The sequence below is a fragment of the Phoxinus phoxinus genome (genome assembly GCF_949152265.1).
Source record: "Phoxinus phoxinus genome assembly, chromosome: 3".
Lineage (NCBI taxonomy): Eukaryota > Metazoa > Chordata > Actinopteri > Cypriniformes > Leuciscidae > Phoxinus > Phoxinus phoxinus.
Genome location: NC_136878.1, coordinates 9,074,761 through 9,099,087, shown reverse-complemented (window position 1 = coordinate 9,099,087; position 24,327 = coordinate 9,074,761). Strand labels below are relative to the sequence as shown.

Here is a 24,327-nt window from a genome sequence, read left to right as displayed (position 1 = left end):
GTCTTAGATGTTTCTCCTAAAATCCTTTACGAGAACAAAAATAGAACAAAATAAGACTGTTGTAAGAACCATTTTGGTTCCCCAAAGAACCTTTCTGTGAGCATGTAGTTTTCTTAATGTGAAGAATATTTCAATAATCTGAAGAACCTTTTTCCAATAAACCTTCTGTGCAGTGGTACGTTTCCATGGATGTTAAGGTTCTTCATGGTACCATCAATCCTCAAAAGTGTATATCGATTAAATAATGTTGAGAGATTTGATGAGTTCATATTGAAATCTTGTTCTGACAGACAAATCTCAGCCTAGTTTGAGACCTCATTTAGAGGATCTAGAAAACCTGAGTATAAGTAAGTCTATTTAATCTCATTGATGTCGAGGAGAAACAATTGAGATATTAAAGAGATCTCAGTTGTGAATGTTCTTTCTTATAGGATAGGCTGACATTACGTTCTCTAGTCAACATAAATCATACATAACAATGTATCTGAAGCACTACTGACTGTGTTAAGGGATGTCATGGTGCAAGGACACTCATGTATGAATGTGATGCCAGCTTATTTTCTTGTAAACAGAGCAGAAATAAAAGATTTGTCAGGAAAAATTGTGAAGAATTGCTTATTGAAACATTCTATACATCTTATTTATTTACCTAAAGTATTTGTGTCATTTTTGGTATTTAAATAAAACCACATGAACTGTTGTATTGAAGATCAGTGCTGCTGTGATTTGTCTTTATGAGGCTGCAGGCTTTTATACAACAGTTCAATAAGCAAGTTAAAATCGAGTAACTTGCATTTTGAAACAGTGAGAGCCGTTATTTATCCTCTGGCAAAGAAAATAGTTCCAAAAGAAGCCAAAGCAGAATCAACTATTGTGTTGTAGAGCATCGCATAGACTGACAGCCTGTCTGGAACTCATACAAGTAGAGTGATACAAACAGTGAAATGTGCCAGTGGAATCTTAGAACCAGGGTTTTTCAAAATTCAGAATTGATGAATTGGCTCCCTTTCTAGTCATGAATTTGAATTGTCCATAGCACACAGGAGGTAACTAATTGCGTTATTTAGTTACTTTTTATAGAAAGTAATGAGTCATGTTACTTTTACATTACTTTTTCTCACCTGGACTGGACTTTTTAACAATACGTTTTTTGGCAAATGTATAAAGCCCTATCACGCCAAAGGTGAAATGAATAAGCCTCAGGCTGAAGGAAATGCTAAATTAACGTCTGTACAGCGGGTACAGCTCAAACAAACCAAACAAAAATGTGGTTTATTTAAAGGTGCAGTCCTTAACGGTTAAAAATGATCCAAAATAAATTTTTGAGCAAGTACATAACCAGCCAGTGTTCAAAACTATCTGCTTGTCTTAGCTCGATTCAAAATGGTTAGCTTGTAATAATGTTTTTAATTTCAGTGGTACTGGTGGATTTTCGCGGGAGATTCGAGCATGTCTTTGCGTCATTACGTCACATCTGTACACATAAAGAAGGAGTCTCGGCTAGTAGGCTATGTTGCTTGTGAGGATGTTGGAGGTGGAGGTTTGTAGCCTTTTCTCACAGCACTTGATATAATTAAACTTATCAATTTGATGGCGGATCCAGAAAGGTTCAAACGACAATCACCAGTGATGACTATATATTCATCCGCTGTAAAATGCAAGACTTCGGACTTCGGAGCTACAGAAAAAAAGAGATTCCTCACTGCAGAACACGAAATCTAGGGGGAGGAGTTGGACTCCTACTCCAACTCCTCCCACCTTACATATACCTAAACCTACCCATCTCCACCCCCTGATCCCTAAACCCACCCTAAACCTACCAATCTCCACCCCTTAGATCTGGATCCAACTCCGCCCCCTGGATCTCGTGTACTGCAGTGAGTTGCTACTGGGAAAAAAAAGAGACTGCAACCGGGCCCATGCGAAAACAAGGATAAATATCAGAAAGGCATTAAATGTAGTCACGCAATGCTGATGTTGTTAACATTAACAATTTGAGACCAAAGTATAATTTGCACGGTTTGACGTGATATGATAAGCGATCGTTAGATTTAATCAGCACGATTTACTGCCATGCTTTTTCCCCTTAGTTGGTCAGAACAAAAGTGGATGTTACTTGTTAAGATGAAATTTTCCGGTGAAATTTCTTATATTGGTCATACTTACAAAAAGTAGAATCTGTGATTCGGAATGACAGTATCCACACCGCGCGGTGACATAATATACAGCCACACATTCTCCTCAAAACATTGCATTCATCCGCTTTAAAGTCAGTTTTGCTTTATTAGTATGGTTCGGTTTAATTGAATCATCGAAGGTCAGCAGTGAAGGTTGTTGTTTTATAAAGTGACATTAAATACATAAAGTATATTTGTGTTATTTAACATATTTCATTATTGCAGATTTGCAGAATAATCTGAGTTTGCATTTTCCTGTTTTTATATTTATTTTGAGGAATACTGAATCTGTATTCCTCCTTCTTCCTTCCAACTGGTTACTTGAAAAAGTAATCTGATTACGTCTCTCATGTTACTTATTATGTGTTACCCCCAACGCTGTTTATGACAATGATGAATTTGTGCTTGTAATGAAAAAGACTGAAGAATGAAGTTATTGCACACATCGCTGAGAAACAAACAAGAACGTATCTGAAGCTCCGCTGGTTGTTTTATTTCAGCGTTTCACTCTCTCCACTAGCCTGTAGCTAAGTACCTGTCTTCTGTGCGATTGTGTGTAATCACTGCTGCTTTGTGAGGATACTTGTGGGCATTTTTCAACATGAAATACAATGAGAGATTATTTCTCTGTCCTGTCGTTCCCTCCCCCTCTGTATTTGTGTATTAGTATCTCATCTCTCTTCCCATCTGTCTCTGTCTCTCTCTCTCACTGTCTGGCCTCGGTCCTGCTCCTCAATTGGCTTAGAGGTGTGTAATCATCCCCTGACGCTCCTGCTGTCACAGTCTCTCCCCGGCCAGACTGATCCCGGGTTCGGTAAATACCCCCCGCTGAACATAAACCTTTTGTCTTCCTTAAACGCAGGCCGATTCTCCGCTCAGTACGCCCACCAGGTCCCGCTCTCGAACAGGGAGTGGGCGTGAGAAGCCATGCCTTATGAAGAGTATCCACTCGAACTGGCAGTCTGCATCTCACTGAATCATTTTACAAATCACACTAATTCAGTGCTTGATGAACACTAATTTCAGCACGGTCATGTGCGTATATGTGCGCACTGCTATTTGGCATTGAGCTAATCCAGGACTGGATATGTGCACCCACTCATTAAACACCCACTATATTCTGAGGAAGCCAGACTTTTGACTGTCAGTGTAACGTCTGGTCCACGTTGTTTCTTATTTTGGACAACAACCACCCCCCATTAGACAGGATAAAGCTGTCCGACTGACATGTAAACTGCAGTTTGCATGTCAGTTTTTTATGTGACGTTTAGGGCCGGGTAAATACGGTATAAAGGATAATGACTGTCTGACATTATATTATCCTTCTTAAGACTGAATAAATAAATGGGCATGAAATTTATTTGAGTTGACGGTAAAAATATTACATGAAAAATTTATGAAAACTTGATTTGAGCAAAGAAAGGTGTGATTGGTCAATCAGAATAAAGCCTTATGATAACCCTCTGTATATACAGTAGACTACCGCTCAAAGGTTTGTGGTTAAGATAATATTGAGTCATCACAGTCTCTTATGCACACTCATATACAGTGCTATGCATAAGTTTAGACACCCACGCTAAAGTTGCCTAAAAAGAAGAATAAAAAATCATCTTCTGGAAATTTATCTTAATGCCTTAATTAAAAAAATGAGGAAAACTCCAACCTTTAAGGACACCAATTTTCTTTGTGAATGAATAATGTATCGTAAAAAAATAAATGTTCTTCCTTAAAATACAGGGTGCATAAGTCTGGACACCCCTATGTTAAATTCCCATAGAGGCAGGCAGATTTTTATTTTTAAAGGGGTCATGACATGTTTTTTTTATTTTTTAGTATTATGTTCCCTTAGGTGCAATTATAGTATTACTATAGTTTTTTTTACAAAAAACTTTTAAAATGTAGTGATTTATGACCTTTTCCCACCCCGTTTCTCATCCTCTGATTCAAACAGTCTGTTTTGGGGGTGTTTCCCCTTTAAGAGTTCAGTGTTAACGCCCACTGTTATGATTGGTCAGTGCCTATGCATCAATTATTAACGCCCCCAGCCAGAACATTTGCGGATCAGCGTATTTAAAAAGTAGTTTAAAGTTTTAAATACATTACTTACAGTTTGCGTCGTCGTTGTTGAGCCCAGAATAGTCGGCACGGACTTATCTTTGAGCAACAGTTTTCTGGCAAAGCCAGCATCATTTTGGGATTTGTTCTCAATACAGTCATCCTTCAAATGGACTGGGACGTCGGCAAACAAATAAAGTGCATCCATTTTTCCCTGACGACTGGATCTTTCGCAGCGTATTCAAAGATGTTGTTTGTCTACAGCCAGGAACAGCACATTTGCGTGGCATCGTCATTTCCCTGTACACAGACCCACTCGGCTCGCTGTCCGTCGACTGAACACTTGTGAGGCGCGCTGGCGCGGTCGTGACAATGATACGAAATGAGCGTAGTTGTCTTGTGCTGGAGGCGGTCTATATGCAAACGCGGGTACGTCACTTCGTACAGTGACGTCACTTCTTACCATGGATCCAGAACGAGCTGTATTTAGAGCTTGATTAAATAAATGATTCGTTTAGAATGGGGAGGACGTCTTAAGCTATGAAACTTGCAGGATGTTTTAATGGTACAAAGACCTATATACCAAAAGATCAAGGCAAATTTGGTTTCTCATGTTATGACCCCTTTAAAGGCCAGTTATTTCATGGATCCAGGATACTATGCATCCTGATAAAGTTCCCTTGGCCTTTGGAATTAAAATAGCCCCACATCATCACGTACCCTTCACCATACCTAGAGATTGGCATGGTTTTATTTCATTTAGCCTGATAGCTGGTTTGATTTGCATTGAGATATGATCTTATGGAAAGTACCCCATGCCAATATCTAGGTATGGTGAAAGGTACGTGATGATATGGGGCTATTTTAGTTCCAAAGCCCAAGGGAACTTTATCAGGATGCATAGTATCCTGGATCCATGAAATAACTGGCCTTTAAAAATAAAAATCTGCCTGCCTCTATGGGAATTTAACATAGGGGTGTCCAGACTTATGCACCCTGTATTTTAAGGAAGAACATTTATTTTTTTACGAAACATTATTCATTCACAAAGAAAATTGGTGTCCTTAAAGGTTGGAGTTTTCCTCATTTTTTAAATTAAGGCATTAAGATACATTTCCAGAAGATGATTTTTTATTCTTCTTTTTAGGCAACTTTAGCATGGGTGTCTAAACTTATGCATAGCACTGTAAGTCATCACTCACTCAGTATTTGATACTGCAGTATTTGAAGAACAGAATTTAACTGGAATGTAAATCTTATGTAAAGTACAATGTATTTTCAAGTTCGCATCCTTACCGAATAATAAGTAATTTCTTTAATCTAACTAACTAACTGACCCCAAATGTTTTGTGATGACTTTACATTAATAAGCTTATTTTATTAAAACTATCTTGAATTCAGAACCACCTCTAGACTGATCTGGGGCCCTATCTTGCACCCAGCGCAATTGACTTTATACCTACGCATATATCATTCCTATTTTGCAACCGTGCACAGCGGACTTTTCCCTCCACAGACGCACATCTGTAAATTAGGGAATGACCTTGCGTTCGCGGGTGCTTTCAGCGAAAAGAGGAGGCGTGTTCCGGCGCAAAAGTTCCCTGGTGCTATTTTGCAGTTTTAGAAAACAATTCCGCCACTGACCAGGAAAAACCCAGTCTAAAGACAGTGGCGCTTGCGCGTTAGTCATATGGTATTTTAAGGGCGCGTGCTTGGCCATTATGTAGCGTGTGAGCAACGCGCATACACTTTGATTCTCTAATCTAAACGGACGCAGCAGTTTTCATTTTTGCAAATCATACATTATTACAAGGAAAAATATTAACACACGAGGGAAATCATTGTTGTGTCCGTGAAGATGTGGAAAAAATAGCCATAAATCTAGATTACACATTTACCCAAATTATTATTTAACCAAAGCTAATTTGGGTGGGTTTCTCCCATCTCCATACAATGTCACTTCTCTGTGTTTTACGGCCCTGACGAGAACGTCGGTCTCCTCGGCTGTGAACCGCTCCTGGCGTGCGCCTGGCAAATCCGCCGTTATAATAGCAATCCGCCATGGAACAAGCGCGTCTGCTCTTTAAGGGAATGTGAGAGGACGCTCTGATTGGTTTATTTCACGTTACGCCCAAACCACACCTATGAATAATGAAGCTACTTCAGACCAACCCATTTTAGATTTGCGTCGGGATCCGCCCACAAAGTTACTTGTGTTTCGCGTTTGATACTTGCGTTTCAAATCGTTAAAATAGGGCCCTAGGTCTCTTGATCACCTCTTCTAATGGTCTGTTGTGTTCCACAGAATAAAGAGAGTCATATAAGCTTGAAATGACACGAGGGTATCCATTAGACAATCAATCAGCAAAGCTTATTGAAAAATAAGTATGCTTAATAATCTTAATGTGCTGAATAATCGTAAAAAAAAAAAAATACTAGGGCCAAAATTAATCCAAGAATTTTTTTTTTTTTTTGCTGGTTAATGATAATTGCCAAAAAAAAGTTATTTTAATGTATTTTCTTTGATGATACAGATTAATGCTAAACTGTCCAAAACCTTGGGCAAGTCCAAAGTTTCAAAAGGCACTGATACAAAACAACAACGACAACAAAACACTCCAATGACAGTCTTACTTCTGGGAACTGAGATTACTTATTTTCCCTTACTGTTAAAATCCTTTCCACTATGACTCCCGAACCTGTGTTAAGTCAGCCAATCTGATTGGAGCTTGCTGTTTAGAGAAATCTTTTTCCATTTTTGTGTGCAGTGTGCATGAGAGATCGTGTGAATGCTTCATGGGCGTGTCGTCTAAGCTTGAGAGTACTTATCAGAAGTCTGCATTATGTAAAACTGACAGAGGAACATAAAAGCGCACCAATGCTCTAATTCACAATTTCCACTTTAAAAGCTGAAAACACAAGTTCACCATTCCTAGCGAGACGAGAGATTATTTGAAAAGCAACTCTGCCATTTGACTGCACCAAATGACTGCACAAGCAAAAAAACTACAATCCATGAATAGACATTACAGAGCGAAAGTGCTGCCTTTCCCGAACGTTATCCTGACACTTCAAAGGAACCAATCAGAGGCCAATCCGTTCAATTTCACCGTGAGATTGCCTCGCTTCCAAGCTGTCATCACGACACACATGCGATGACAGGAATGGAGAGTCTGGATCGCCATGAAAGACATTTCCGGATTTCTTGGTAACGTTGAGATATTAACATAAAAAGAAAAAGATCTCCAGATGAAATCCCACATATCTTATTAACATGAGAACAGCAGAGATGTTTTTGAACTCAGAAGAGCCTTCGGCTATCAATCATGTATCTGTGAAATCCATCAAATCTGCTGTAACTTTTACTAGAAGTTTGACTATGCAGAGTTTGTAGTATCTTTTGAATGGCTTGAGGGCTAAATCCTTGAGTTGATCTTGAGAATGAGAAACGTGCGAATCTTCATTCTAGGTCAATCGACAATGATATTCGTGGAGCACATTTGGGCTGCAGCCTCTCATGATGATACACACAGAATCGCACTCGAATATACATGCTAACACACACACACACACAAATGAGCACACGCTCACACGTTGATGTACTACTTCATACTTGTTGCAATGCATTTAAATCTGACCTTGTCATTACCTCTGAGATAGTGGTGCAAAGGGCAGCATACATGATGTAGGAAAATGGTTTGGTAATGATAATGCCATCAAGTGGGGAAGCGAAGTGCTTTTGTATGCATGCGCACGCCTGTACACACACTAACACACTCAGATACGTGTAGGCAAATAGGCACACTGCTCTCCTACTCTGGCTTCTGGCTACTGTTGTGCCGTATGTGTCCCTCTCCCTCTCTCTCTCTCTCTCTCTCTCTCTCTCTCTCTCTCTCTCTCTCCTTCTGCTTTCCCTTAACATGTTTCCTGTCTCCCTTTCAGTTCTTCTCTATCCTTCTATCTCTCCTCCAAACCACTCCCTCGCGCTCCCCCCATCCTCTTCTTGATCTGCTTCTCTAGGGTCCTGTTCTAATTCAGCCCTTTTCCTTCAACCTACTTTGCTGTGTTCTAATCCCTCTCTTCACTGGATACATGAGTAGGACACTTTAAGGCCTCTCGGTCCTCTACTCTCCTCCCACTGATCTCTTCACATATCCTCTCATCTCCCTTGATCTCCTCTCCTCTATGTTGATCTCTTCTTCTCTCACTTGATTTCATCACTTCTTCTCCTCCTCCTACAGTATGTTGATCTCCTCAGGTCTCCGTTGATCTCCTTTGTGTTGCTCTCCTCTCCATGTCCCTTGATCACCTCTCCTTTCCACTCCCCTCCTTTCTATTCATCTCCTTTCATTTATCTTGATATCCTTTTATCTCCCTTAAACTCTTCTTTGCTCCGCTGTTAATTTCCCAACACAGCAATTCTCTTGGTAATTTATAACTGTTTTTCATTAATGTGTTTTTGTACAACCTGCTTTCGCTCTATCGACGGTTAAGTTTAGGATGGGGTTGGGGTGGACCTTCATGCATTGTTTTTTCTCTAAACAATTTACTAATCAAAGTGAATGTTTTAATCCAAAATCTCCTAGATCATTCAGGCTGTGATTTCCTCCCCTTTAATCTCTTTACATCATGTCTCATTTTCCCCAGATCTCCTCCTACAGTATGTTGTCTTTCTTTTATTCCCATATATGTTGATCTCTTCATCTCTCCCATCATTTCCTTTGCAGTGTTGGGGAAGCTACGTTGAAAGTGCTCCTCGTCAAGCTACTATCTAATCATAATTTGAAGTAGTTAACCCTCTGGGGTTGGCAAACGCGCCGGCACGTTTTATTCTATTTTTTTCACATAGCAGCAAAATAGACTTAAAATACTCCGTCATTTATGGTCATACAAACTTAAGAAATATGACAAAATAAACTGTAACATGTCTACTTTTTTATGTGCATTTCAGATTTTAAAAGTCTGGTCGCTCCGCATTTTGCTACTTTTAGACATTCTGTTTCTACAATACTTAGGAATAGAATCGGTGAAGTGTTCACAGCGCAGAGGCGACATCAATAATTTACTTCTAAAATGCAAAACCTTCTGGATTTACACATTAGATACTATGGCATCTAGGGGATTAAATTAAGAATTAGATATTTGTCCGTTTCTTTAAGATTTGCTCTTGATTTTTTTTTTAATGCAGGTATCACTATTTCATTTTATAGTAATTTTGTATGTTTAATTTGACTTTCACATTTAGTATGCATTATTTTTCCTTTGCCTTTCTTTGTTCTTCTGGGTGATATCGGTATTATTTGTATTATTATTTTTACTTTTATTTATATATGTATTGTGTGTGTGTGTGTGGGGGGGGGGTCATCTGTGAGTATAAAGGTGTGGTGTGTTTAACTTTGAATTGTCTGACTAAGAGCCTTTGTGCTCGAAACGTTACCACCTGTGTGTGAGTTTACCATTAAATGTTTCACATTTGGAGCCGTGGTGTGCCGACTTTTTTCCCCCTTTTTATCAATTTCCTTGTTGAGCACCCAATTTGAGCAACATATTGTTTTGCTGTGGATGTGCGTGCTTTGGATCTGATTTTACAGATGTTAGATTTCCATCTTTTTCTGTTTCTTCTCAATTGTTCAGATTATTCTAACTCAACAAAATACTCAAAAGCTCATTATTGTAAGGTTGGACCCCTGGTAAATCAGTAAAGCTCTTGAGGATGTAATTAAAAATAGTTTGTGCCACGTGTTTAAACAACAGTTAAGCTAATGCTTTGAAAAAGTAGATTCAAAGTACTTTGTAGCTACGCTACAAACCAACATTCCAACATTAAGTTACTTAAAGGGTTAGTTCACCCAAAAATGAATATTCTGTCATTAATTACTCACCCTCACGTCGTTTCAAACCTGTAAGACTTTTGTTCATCTTCGGACCACAAATGAAGACCTTTGTGATGAAATCTGAGAGCTTTCTGTCCCACCATTAGCAGCTATGCTACAGACACTTTAATCAATGCTTCGAAACGAAAGTCTTACGGGTTTGGAACGACATGAGGGTAACTAATGACAGAATATACATTTTTTGGTGAACTAACCCTTCAAGGCGATTGTATTGTATAATAATTTATAAACTGTCAAATAATATAATTTAATCAGATACATATTTTTTTACTTCATTCACAAACAATGAGGTTTTTGAATGAATCTGAATTATGGTGACAGTATCAAACTTGAACAGGTAAATGTATACAACAAAACTACCATTCAAAAGTTTGGGGTCAGCAAGCAATAATGGATGAAAAATAAATCACAATTCATCACAAAAAAAATAATTGCATTTTAAAATATATTAGAATAGAAAACTATTATTTTAGATTCAAAATATAGCTGATTTTACTGTATTTGATTAAATAAAAAAAATGCTACCGATTCCAAACTTTTTAGCAGTGCTGTAAACTATTATGAAAATAGCTAAATTATTGTGAAAAAATTAAGATAAAATTAGTAAATAGTAACATTGCTGCTTTTAGTTCGTTACTTCTCAACACTGCTCATTTGATCTCCTCTCCTCTGTTAATCTCCTATCTTCTCTTCTCACGTCTCATTTACCTTGAACTTATCTCTTTGTTGATCTCCTCTGCTCTCCAGTGCTGTGACACAGGGAACGAGAGAGTGGATTCCTCACAGAATTATGCAAACACATGCTGATCCTCCCTCAAACCTTTCAGTCTTTTCTTTCTTCTGCGCAAACACACCTCACTCTCCTGCTGCAGTGACCGCCTGCAGTTTGACAAGACACACAAGCAGTTTTTTTCAGTCGTTCTCGTGCTTTTTAAAATGTGTGAGACATCCTTCCTTTCCCCTCTCATTTCTGTAAGCTCTCAGTTCCAAACAAGCACAACACACAACAAAAACACTTACATGTAGGCTAGTGTATGCATTGCACACACTCTTACAGAACACAGGACACGTTTAAAAATGGATGTGAGAAAATCATGGCTTGTGTGCCAAAAACAAGTTTGTGTGCCATTTATAATTGAATGGAGAATTCCAGTACAATCTCTGAATTTGAATTAAGGTGGCAAACAAGATGCAGAATTGCAATTAAAATTTTAATGTATGGATTATTTAATAAATTCATGTGACAAAGTTTGTTAAAGGGATGGTTCGGCCAAAAATTTAAATTACCCTATGATTTACTCACCCTCAAGTCATCCTAGGTGTATATGACATTCTTCTTTCAGACGAATACAATCAGAGTTACATTAAAACATTTCCTGGCTTTTCCAAGCTTTATGATGGCAGTGAATGGCTTTGTATTTTTGAAGTCCATCAAAGTGCATCCATCCATGATAAAGTGCTCCACACGGCTCTGGGGGTTAACAAAGGCCTTCTGAAGTGAAGCGATGCGTTCGTGTAAGAAAAATATCCATATTTAAAACTTCATCGACTAAAATAACTAGCTTCCGACAGACGGCCGTACGCAGACAGACAGACAGACAAACAAACAAATGGATGGACGAATAGATATAGAGATGGACCGATTGGATGGATAGATAGATAGATAGATAGATAGATAGATAGATAGATAGATAGATAGATAGATAGATAGATAGATAGATAGATAGATAGATAGATAGATAGATAGATAGATAGATAAATGGATGGACGAATATATAGATAGATAGATAGATAGATAGATAGATAGATAGATAGATAGATATACAGATAGATAGATAGATAGATAGATAGATAGATAGATAGATAGATAGATAGATAGATAGATAGATAGATAGATAGATAGATAGATAGATAGATAGATAGATAGATAGATAGATAGATAGATAGATAGAGACGTACCGATAGATAGACAGACAGACAGACGGACGAATAGATAGATAGAGACGGACCGATAGGATAGATAGATATACAGATAGATAGATATATAGATAGATAGATATACAGATAGATAGATAGATAGATATACAGATAGATAGATAGATAGATAGATAGATAGATAGATAGATAGATAGATAGATAGATAGATAGATAGATAGATAGATAGATAGATAGATAGATAGATAGATAGATAGATAGATAGATAGATAGATAGATAGATTGTGTCCACATTGTGCTCGCAGTGCAACTTTTGTCTGCTGTGAAGACTGTTTCTCTGCTACCCAACAGTCAATGCGGCATTACATCACTGAAGTTCATATTCAGAAAAGGATTGCAACAGCTGAACATCATTTGGGACAGAGACTTTTGGTTATAATTCTCATCTCAAACTTACATGCAACAATTAATCTGCATTGCATGACATTCGTATCTGTGTGTATGTGGGCCGGTAGACATTTTGTCCTCTTTAGTCTCTCCTTCACTGCTATGTGTTGGTCACCTGAGGCAGTTTATACACTCACACATCAGCCTTTCCCTGATGCCTTTGGATCTGAGACTGCCAGACATGAAAGCAAATTGTGTGCATGAGTGTGCGCACAGTGGAATACTGTTTTGATAAAAGTGTGAATGGAAAATTAGCAAGTGTGTGTGTGTGTGTGTGTGTGTGTGCGCGCACATGTTTTTATATCCCAGTGGGGACTTAAACCTGAATGCACACAGACTCATGGGGTCTCGTGTCTCTGTGGGGACATAAATTGACGTCCCCATGGGTACACAAGCTAATTCACACAGAATTAATTTTTTTTTAAAATGCAGAAAGTTTTGTGTGATGGGCAGGGTCTCTGTGAGGAGACAGAATAGGACAGTATAAAAACCATTATGACTATGGGAGTCCCCACAAAGATAGCGAAACAGACTCTCTCTCTCTCTGTGTGTGTGTGTGTGTGTGTGTGTGTGTGTGTGTGTGTGTGTGTGTGTGTGTGTGTGTGTGTGTGTGTGTGTGTGTGTGTGTGTGTGTGTGTGTGTGTGTGTGTGTGTGTGTGTGTGTGTGTGTGTGTGTGTGTCCGTGTGTGTGTGTCTGTCCGTGTGTGTGTCTGTCCGTGTGTGTGTGTGTGTCTGTCCGTGTGTGTGTGTCTGTCCGTGTGTCCCCTCTCTAGCCAGTGGGCCGTACCTCTGCTCCGCACGAGTGGCTACTGAGAGTGACTGGGCGCTCCCTGGAGAGGTGAGGTGTTTAAAACAGGGGACTTGTGACTGTTGCCCTGCCCTGCCTGATCTCCCAATGGCACAACATCAGCGCCTCCAGTAGATCCACTGTGAGCCTGATGACACTCAAGCTAAACACACACACAGAAGAAAGATGGAGAAAATAAAGGGAGGACAGGGAGAAGAGGCGGGCTGGCAACCATGCTGGGACTTGAATGCTGATACACAAGTTATTTTCTTCCTACAGAACTCAAGTAGCTGTGAATCAGAGCAGTGTGTTTGAATGGCGCGTGTGAGCCGCTGAGATTCCAGTGCGAAGTGAGCTGAAAATCTAGAGGTCAGAGTGTGGGATTGTGTGAGTTTGCATGCATCTGTGTGAGTTTGAATTGTCTGCATTCTTGCATGTCTTTGGCTACGTCTACATTAGTCAGGATACATTTTAATAGGCCGTTTTTGTTTCAAAATGCGTTCCATCCACGCTAGCATTTCCCACAAGGTTCTCACACTGAAACGCTGCAAAACGCTAAAATCATTACTGCACATCCATACAATTTAGAAAAGCTCACTGAGATGATAAAGAGAGACCAGATGTAATAAAGTTATTATGCTATTCTTCTGGCAAGATCATTTTATTAACAAAATATCCCTTACTTGTGCCTCCAGATCGAACTCAATCGCCATTCCATATGGTCTAAAACACAGTTGAACTCACTGTTGTGAGTAAATTACCTGTCATCTTTGCAGGAATCCAATATGAAGATTGTTCAATGTAATGTGTTTCTCCAGCAACACTGTGAAAAGCATATACTGCAGCAGATGCATACCAGTATGAACATGGATATCTATCGGTACAATTTGCATACAGATCGTGTTCAGTTCACGCTACATTGCGAAAACGGCGCTTTCAATTTCGAATCTTCAAAAAGGTCAGTTTTCGCAGGACAAAAACGCAGTCTCAATGTGGACGGACGGCCAAAATATGATGCGTGTTCAAATGTATCCAGTAGACATACCCTTAGACTGATTCTCCTAAAGGTGTGTGTGTGTGCGTGCGTGTGTGCGCGCGCGTGTGTGTGTGTGTGTGTGTGTTAGTCTCAGACCGAAATTAGCGTCTTTTTCTGTGTGAGTAGTTTTGATGCAAATATTGTTGGCAATTAGAGGCTTTTTGTCGTGTTAGAATGCTCACATGCATCAAGTGGTTCATGGGGTTATTTACTGTACTTGATGAACATTAAAAAAGCTGACTACATGGCAGAAAACACACTTTGATGTAAAGATCATTCATGCATGTAGTGTAATGGGGACAATTTGTGAAAAATGGTTAAATGAGCCTTCAGACTGGTGCTTTCAAATCTAAGTATCTCTCCAATCTTTGTATTTGTATTAAGGTCAGTGTGAATCAATCAAACACACAACCTAATCGATCTGCCTTTCCCTTTTTTCCACATCTTATTTTTGAAATTTTATGGTTTAGAATTTCATCATTTCACTTTAAATGGGTTATAAGGTCAAATAAATAGATTTGTTTTCTTCTTCTTTTTCTGAGAAGTAGGAATCTGGAATGCCGTTTCCAGACAAATGACCCAAAAATAGGTCAGTGACTTCTTTTGCTGAGTGAACAGAAAGTTCAACATACACAGCAAAATAAATGTCGCTTCGTCACAGGAAGTATGAAGGGGTTCGTAGTGATGCATTGTTTCGATTTTAAAGGCTTGTTGCAGCAAAAAAAATGAGTGCTGTAAATTCAGTCTTGGTGTAAATAGGCCTTTAAACTGTGTGTATGTGCACTGGCATGTTGGAGGACAGCAGTGGGCATCAGGCGTGGGAGAAACAGAGGTAGAGAGCGGGAGGGGGGAACTGGACAACAGCTTTTACAGAACAGAGACTCATTCACCCGCCGTCCCACCGCTGAGGCCGCAGGGGCACAGGAAGTCATGTTAGATTTGCATCCACATCAGTTTGGCTTCTCTCTCCATAAATGTCCGTCCATTCATTTGTGCGATATTGTGAGTGGACGCAGCAGATGTTACTGGAGGCTGGTTGGGGTTGGAAAAAAATAAGAGGGGTTTATTGGTTTGTTGGGGGGGCGCAGTGGACAGCTGGCCCTTGTCTGTCCACACCAGACTTTGTCTGGACAATGAACGACAGACAGGGAGAGAGAAAGACAGAGGCGGAAAAGAAACAAGGGTGGGGGAAAAGAAAAGAGAGAGAGATGGATTGTGCCAGGGTCTGCTCTGGGCTTAAACCAGGATTGACGGGATGGATGATGCTGCAACTGGTGGTAACAAGATCTCGGTTCCTTCACCACACATGACGTGCATCTAATCCCAATGTTTTTCTCATCGATTCATATGTCTTTCCCATAGGAAAGAAATATCACAAATGCATTCTTTAATATTTCATATTTGAAGAAATGTTTTTCTCAGATTGCATTGAGATTAATAAAGAGCAAATTATTTTTTCTCCTAATAAAAAGGCTGCAATTTTTGTGTATCAAACTGTTTCGTTGAATTTTCAGCATCATTACTCCAGTCTTCAGTGTGCAATATTCTGATTTGGTGCTCAAGAAACATTTCTTATTATTATCACTGTTGAAAACAGCTGTGCTGCTTAATCATTTTTGTGAAGATTTCAGGACTTTTGATAAACAAAGTACAAAAGAACAGCGTTTATTTGAAGTAGAAATATTTTGTAACATTATAAATGTTAGGCTATATAATGTGTTTTTTGGTCAAATTAATGTGTCCTTGTGAATTCTTTTCTCAAGTCTTGCTGTACCAAACTTCTCAACAGGAGTTATCTTTCTTTTAAACTGAAGTTTAAGTGCAGTAGTTTGAGCAATTGCGGAATCAGTTATTGAATTTAGAAGTAATTGGATAGAAATTTAAAGTGGTGTGTGGTTGTGGAGGAGTGTAGCCTAAGTGAAATGAGTAAAGATCACTGTTCTGTTCTGCCTCATTATCATTCAGCTTGCTTTCTTTAGTAACTCAATGTGTTAAGCCAATAATATATTAATAAATTGTACTTATTGTAATCGTGTGTGTGTGTGTGCGTGTGCGTGTGCGCGTGCGCGCGTGTGTGTGTCCAATACCAAAGTATATGAGCTCTATACTCTTATGTCAACAGTTGTCTAACTTGTGCCTGTTTTTATTTCTCCTGATGACATTTAAGAGAAATATCTGAGACAAAGTTTATACTTCAATATAACTGAGAACTCCATTATATATTATAATGGATATACTCCAGTATATTAATGCTCTGAGCAATAACATTTTTCTCTCCCCTTTCCTCTTTTCCAGTACATGTGGATGTTTGCATCTGAGGAAAAATGCTTATCCAACCTTAATAGTAACTGCAGAGGTTTTACCCCCATTTTATGTAGGACACTGATGCAGCAATAAGCCCATTAAATATTTACATCCCTCTTCCCTTTGTGTCGGCTTTGTTGTCTGGCTTTCTCTCCTTCCATTGTTTGAGCCGTTTTCCTTTCTTTCCCTATGTTAGGGTGTATTATTTATAAAATAAAAAAAACCTGGGCAGCCTGCCCTACTGAGTGGAGCGTTTTATCTGTTAAACCGCGAGGCATATCACAATCTGAACGCTGGCTGAGGTCCTATCAGACGGAGCTGAGAGCAGGCGAGATGAGATGGAGAGGATGTGAGCCTCTGGCCATCTTAAGAGAAACTTAAGCTTGCACACACTCGCGCACACACACCTCCTGAGAATTAATCTGTGTTCAGCTGTCCTATCAGACTTGGCACTGAGACAGTAATAGTTGTTAAAGTTATCTCAGCACCTCTTCCCCTGGCTCCTATTTCATGTCAGCCTCTCGGATCTCTTCTTTTTCACATCAGAAGTTAGCTTTTAGTTGGCGTTTTACTGCTATTGTGTATCAGGAATTGTTTTAAGTGCCTGCAGATGCTAATTACGCCAAAGTCACGGCCTAGCGGTTAGCGCACATCCTCCAAATTGCAAACAACTTGAGCCTGGCTGTGTTCGGAATGGAATACTAGTGTAATGGTTCACAACTGGTGGGTCACGATCCAAAAAATGTATGAAAGTCTATTGAGTGTTATGGACAGCGGGGAGAAAATGCTAAATGCTAATAATAAAGTGCAACTAACCGTATAATCGTGCATCGTTAGGCTTATCAGCTTTTTAAAGTATCCCATATCTTTTGTTGTTAGCATCAAAGGCCCTACTTCCTCTTAAACTGTTTGATATTTTGCTGCAAATTATTGGGTCTCCACTCGATGTCCCGTGCAAAAATCTTGGTCTCAATTAAGGCAAAACCAATTGAGAACCACTTTACTAGCGTATACTGCTCATTGCATACTGCAGTTTACATTAAACAACTCCTTAACATGGTATGTGAAGCAGAGCACTGTGTGTAGCATTATGCAGTAATATTCTACATTGACTTATTTGTGTTTTTATTCAGTAAGCATTCAGTTTTTATCAGAAATATTATTAAAATGTTTTCATGCATGTTATTTATGTAAAGATGTCTTAAATCATGACAAAGGGAATCTATCTATCTATCCATCCATCCATCCATCCATCCATACATACATCTATCCATCTATCCATCTATCTATCTATCTATCTACCCATCTGTCTAATCTTTCTATCTATATATCCATCCATCCAGTATATTCCCCATACAATAGAAGTCAATTTTGTCAAACGTTCTTCAAATTATCTTCATTTATGATGCACAGAAGAAAGCAAGTCATTCAGGTTTGGAACAACATGAGTGTGAGTAAATGATGACAGAATGAAGTATCCCTTTAATATTTTTACATTTTCATAAAAGCAATTATCAAAAAAAAAATGTATCTGTGTTGCATACAGCATGGAATACAGCAAATTCACTTACTGCACAGTATACATATCGCATATACTTTGAACAAATGCTACTAGTATGGGTGTTTGCTAATTGCAACATAGCCTGCAAGTTATTTTAATCTTTGTGATTTTGTAAATTCTTCCTCCTATAATGTAGCCTAGAAATCTAGACGCACCCTAGCGGCAGCAAAATGTATTTTGCAGCCAAGGCAGTCTAGGAACTCTCCATAGACCTTCTACCTGCAAAAACCTAAATTGGGTCAGGCCAATCACGTCGTGTATAGAGTAGGCGGAGGCGGACTTAAAGGCTATGTTGCAGGTTAGAGTACCCAGTGAGCCAATGTATAGAAAAATAATGTAGGAACTATATTTAAATATGAACATATACTTATAAAACGCTATTTAGGCTTCTGGAGTCGTTTTTGTGAGGAAAATTTTACTTCCGCGTTTGAAAACCGCCAAACCGGAAGTGACGTAACATGAGGCAGAGCGGTCAAAGTAAACAATAGGAAAGCAATGGATCGCAATGACAGTTCGGACGCTGAGGAAATTGTAGCCTAAATGTTTACTAGTATGACGGACCTCAGCCATATAATTATGAGCCTCATATGAAGCCAAGAGAGTAGACAGGTCAGGATTAGACAAAACAACAGTCAGAGGAGACACATTGAGCTGTGGTGTGAGGAGAACGGGGCAGGAGTCGGGTCTCGATGAGAGAACAGTGTTACTAGCTTATAGATTTATTCACGTATAACACTATGCTCAATCACAATAGTGTACAGATTATTATCATGTATCAGGCAAAAGTAAAGCTATTATTTAGACCCTTACCTGCATGTGTTGTGTATGTCAGCCATTAGGAGACCGTTTCAAGAGGAAGAGGGACTTTATAAAGGCTTTGAATAGCCCCATTTGGTGACAATCAGGGATGTAGTGGTGGCTAAACGCACGTAAACGCCGTTTGCGCACCTCCCAAAATTCTGAAATATAGCGTTTACCCACATCCAAAGTGCGTTTATCCACATCCAAAGTGCGTTTATCCACATCCAAAGTGCGTTTATCCACATCCAAAGTGCGTTTATCCACATCCAAAGTGCGTTTATCCACATCCAAAGTGCGTTTATCCACCTCTAAATTGCGTTTATCCACCTCTTAATAGCCTATAGTTCCTAAGCCATTTTAAGCTTATTTCGTCTAGTTTAATATGGTTGTTAAACCTAGACGCTGCATTACTGTCAGTAGCTGCGTTTCCATTCAAATTGCGAATTGAAAATACGCACAATGGAAACACGTAAAGAAAGCTAATACCTTCTGATTATGTAGCCTAATGCGTATGAAAGGTGCATTTCTCTTAAGGCGCATCCGCTTAACAGCGGAGATGGAGATGTTTTTTAGCCGACACTGATTTCGAAAACAATAGTTTATTAATAAACAATTAAAATGCCTCGTTATTTTTTCAGACACATTTATTATTATTAGCCTAACTCACCTATGAATCACATTGCTATGGCTCTTCTCATTCAGCTCTGCGGGAAAAATATATCATTTCCAGGTTCTAATTTTGTCTTAGAACAACAAAAAATCCATATTAATTTGTGAATATTTTAAATGTTTAATGAAAGGGCAAAAAGTCTATATATATATATATTTTTTTTTTTTTTGCAAAAAATACAACAACCGTTTTCGTTTTGCAATTAGCCTACGGGTTAAAAAATATTTTTGTTCTCTCCGTTTTGTCATTTATAAACTTTATACATTTCAACCATAGTATTCCATCTTGGGTCTCTTTAACAAGAACTTAGATTAATGTATGAATTGAAATTAACTTAATATATTATATTTATAATAAGTGTCGGCTGCAGACTAATAACAAACACATAAATGCATTACATTTCAAGTTTATGTAGGATATGTTAATTAAATTAAGACAAGGCACATTAAGACAGGTACATGTATGCATTTTGTAAAACAGAAGTACAATAAGTGATCTCTGACGGATCCGTGACCGTCATGTTTCCCGCCCGCGGCCGAAACACAATCTGACGGCGGACCGGGTGACCCGATGAAGGAGCCGGGACAGTGTGCACATATCGCCGTCGCCGAGTTTATAATAATCCGGTCTTTAGTGAACGCTACACACTACCGCGTTTTTTAAAGCAGATGCAGAAGGGAAGTCCCGTCTCTTAACGTTACCCTGCACAAAACGCGCACGGGAGCAACATCCTTTTTCTTGTTCGGATTCTTCGGAAACCTGTGGACTCGATGTCCTGACAGGCCATAATTCACAATCATTTACCACGACGATGATTAATTGAAATACAATAACCACCGAAAACACACTGAATCACGACCGCTCCAACTGAATACCAACCTACTCTGCACTGAGCCCGGCGGGCGGCGGCAAACGACTACCTCATGTGACGTAATATGACGCGATGGTGAAAAAAAAGCGTTTTTTCAACACGGTCAAGGAAACGGTCCCGTTTTCTACTAAATTTGTGCCCGTATGTCTTGCAAAACGATTTGAAATCCTGCATTTACCATTCATATGGTATTTTCATACAAGGTTATATATTAATTTTGAAGAAGAAAAAAACCTGCAAGATACCCTTTAACATATGGCGACAGAGACGGCTGCCACTTGAAAACAAAGAATGGCGGCTGCGAATGGAGAACAGCGGTCTTTCGAATCGGCTTTGGCCCTGACTCTGGACGACTTGTAGTTAAGTTTTTCTTTAAGAAAAGAGCAAAGAACGGCACTTAAGTCATTCTTAAAACAGGAATTAGTGTTCGGAGGTTTGCCGGACCGGATCTTTGCCGCTCTGACTACATCACCTTCTTCGTTGCTCTGATTGGTTGTAGCGCTATCCTATTGCGTGCAGAGGGATTTTGAATAAGAATAATAATAATAAGAAGAATAAGTCCGAACATTTTAAAAGATGCAAATTACTAACCGTTTAACATAAAACATCTCTCTCTCTCACAGACAAACACGCACATACACATTTTCCGGGCTCTCGTCACAGGCGTCCAGCGATCAGTCATACGAGTTTTCACATGATCTTCCGAACAACAACAACCTTATGAAGAAAGAGGGCATGTGAGGAAAAATGAAAGCAGAGTACATGCATAAAACCCAAATCACCCCGAAGTCATCTAGAGGCTATTAGATAACACATCTCTGTGTTTCTCATTTTGATTTGTTTTTAGTGCTGTGATGTTAGAGAGGGCTGCCAGGCCCAGATGTGCTCAGTCTAAATGAAAACACAGTTAAGCCTCAGTCACAGGTCTGCTGCTGCAAGACTTAACAATTAGCCCAGTGTTTCTGCAGACCAGCAGCCAGCACAGCAGTCTCTCTCTCTCTCTCTCTCTCTCTCTCTCTCTCTCTCTCTCTCTCTCTCTCTCTCTCTCTCTCTCTCTCTCTCTCTCTCTCTCTCTCTCTCTCTCTCTCTCTCCCTCTCTTTTCCTCGCCACTCTTTCTCAAGCACTGTGCCTTTGCCTCAGTACCCTAAACACATCCCTCTAAACACACTTTTGAACATGTGCTCTTCCTCCAGGCCATCGCTGTCACTTAATTAAAAAAAAAAATAGTGTGGAAAGTAAAAACACGGTGGGGGGGGGGGGGGGGGGGGGGTATTTTTCTTTTACTGTTTTAAAAGTCAATGAGGTGAATAAATTAGGGCCCCGTGATTTCCGTAATGCCGAAAATGAAGACAGAATTGCAGAATCCAGTCATAAAAATCCACAATATAATGCGGAATGTTACAGAATTTGGCAAATTTTTCAGGAAGTTTAAATCAAAAGTAGGTCTGTACAATGAATCGGATTGCGTGTGATAGTGTTTTCGTGAATATTAAACCACAAAAATACTGCTATTTAAATATGAAGTCGGCGTGTTGTGTCTCTGTTTGAATGAGATAATGAAAGTAATATTAATACAATTAAAACTTTGTTTTTTAAGGATTATCACACAATTTTTGTTCCATGTTTTAATTTTTCAATAAACTTCTGTTGTTTTTGTTTTGTTTTACATTAATTTAATGTTTTATGCCTTTATTTGATTACCAACAATAAAAAATGGTAATAAATCATAAATGAAAAACAGAAAACAGAATGTTTGAGAAAAAGAAAAGAAAAACATTTTTTAAAACATTTATTATTGTTGAAATGTTAATAAATTATTAAATTGCTAAAGTTTTATGAATTCAATTGATTAGACATGCTTTTTGATGACCAAATTTAATTTAATTATTAAAGTGGAATTCAGAAAAATTAACAGAAGAAAAAAAAAATGGAATCCAGAACAATTAAAACGGCATTTGGTAAAAAGTAATAGAATAAAAAATATAAAAATACAACTGATTTCAATTGACAGATTTTTCATCTTTTTGGTGCACTGTCTCTTTAAGGTTAGAAAGCCCATAGTTATAATTGTAAGGGAATCATTCAGTGTTTTCTTTATTTCAGGGATTTATTACAGCTGGCTCGCAGTAGCGGTATGATAAAGTCCCAGATCTGACACAGCAGCACTCCTTCACACAAAGACACTGTTCACACATTTACCTTCAGACTTGTTTCCCTGTGAAAAACAGAGCATGACTATTTGAAGGAAAGGAACAGAACTGGTTTAAGGCGATAAAGTGTGGTGCCTCTGATCTGATTGGTCCTCATGTGCTCTCATGTTGCATTGAGGAAAAGAAAATGTATGTCACATGAACACTGATTCTGTCCCATATGGAACAGATTAGATAATACACCTCCCTCTTCCCCCCTCTTCCCACAGAGACGGATGAAAACAGTTTGTTTTGTTGTGTGTTTGTGACATTTGAGCCTACGTCTGATCTGCCATGTTCATTGTTAACATCTACCGTTTATCCTTTATACAGTTTATTTCATTAATGTGACTTCTTTAATTCCATTTTTTTTTTTTTTTTGATTTTTTGATTGACATTGTGTTGATTATTTTTGTATTAAGTTTGCAATTGTTATAAAAAGAAATAGAAAAATTAATGCAATCGTTTTATTTTCCTATGTATTGTTTGCACATTAGTTATTTTATTATTAACATTACTGGTATACTCCATTTGCACCATTTTAGGGCTAAAAACTAACAATTTTATTTTGTTGGTTAAGATGACTTGCTACTGTTATTTTTAGGGCTTTCAACATAACATAATAGTGTGATTAATATTATGCTTCTTAATTACCGTACTTGTTTAATTAATGTGAGGCCAGGCCAGTGCCAGTGCTAGGCTTATGTTCAATGCTATGGAAATAAAACAACTAATTGACTGACTTTTTGCTACTCTCTATAACGGTAAAGTCAGTGCTTTCACCTGCCCAGTGTGAAAGTGTCTCCAGTCTTGTACACAGCAGAGGCCCAGTTCCCTGAAAACACGAGGGACGCTGCCAGTTCAAACACATCTGGAGTGAAGCTGAATCTTTTCAGTGAATACTTTGCCAGCGCTCTCACCTCTGTAGTCGGGACCGGGTTTAGGTCAGGTTTAGTGCGGTAATTACTACAGAGCTGCGTCCAGCCCCCCGGGGACCAGATTTGGGAGTGTTTGAGCAGTCGTGTTTTCTTTGTGTGGCGGAGTCCTGCTATCACATTACTGCACACATGCTGATGCAGCAGTGCCACATAACCCCCCCACCATCCCCCTCTTTCCCTCAGGACCCCGATTTTCAGACAGCCACAAAACGCCCGCTACACCTCGTTACAGTTCGGTTTCAGAACGGACTGTTTGTTCTAACTCAAAGAACAAACGCTTTTTGTTTTCTCTTTCTTTCTATCGGGCAGAATTAGCATTAGCATTTCCTTTTTTACCCGTCGTAACGGACCAAATTTGCCACAGATCAAACGTTCTGACTGCAACTCTCTCACGCTTGTGATGAATTTTTGATCTAGGCATAACCTGCGTGAGGCCCTTAAATCGGCCGAGGCACATGAAATATGAAGTCGGAGGCATTGGGAAAGTCTAAAAAAGAAACTGTTGAAAAACAGGAAACATTTCTGTGGGCTTCTTTTATTTTCCTCCCTGTAGAAAGACGCTCATTGACGCTTTAGGAAATTGCTCCTCTGAGGTACGAGAAAATGTATTATGTGAGTATTTCAAGGGGGAGCCTGTAAAGTCAACAGCCGCTGCCGTCGT

At 38.9% G+C, this 24,327-nt stretch overlaps 1 long non-coding RNA gene across 1 annotated transcript in view; it reads left to right on the top strand.

The window, feature by feature from the left end:
• The window catches only part of LOC306995705, a 248,280-nt gene extending 224,809 nt beyond the window's left edge, over positions 1–23,471 (top strand). Inside the window, exon 4 of the long non-coding RNA XR_013796916.1 lies at positions 22,643–23,471. This is a non-coding gene — a long non-coding RNA (uncharacterized lncRNA). The remainder of the gene's footprint in view (positions 1–22,642) is intronic.
• The last annotated feature ends 856 nt before the right edge of the window (positions 23,472–24,327 follow it).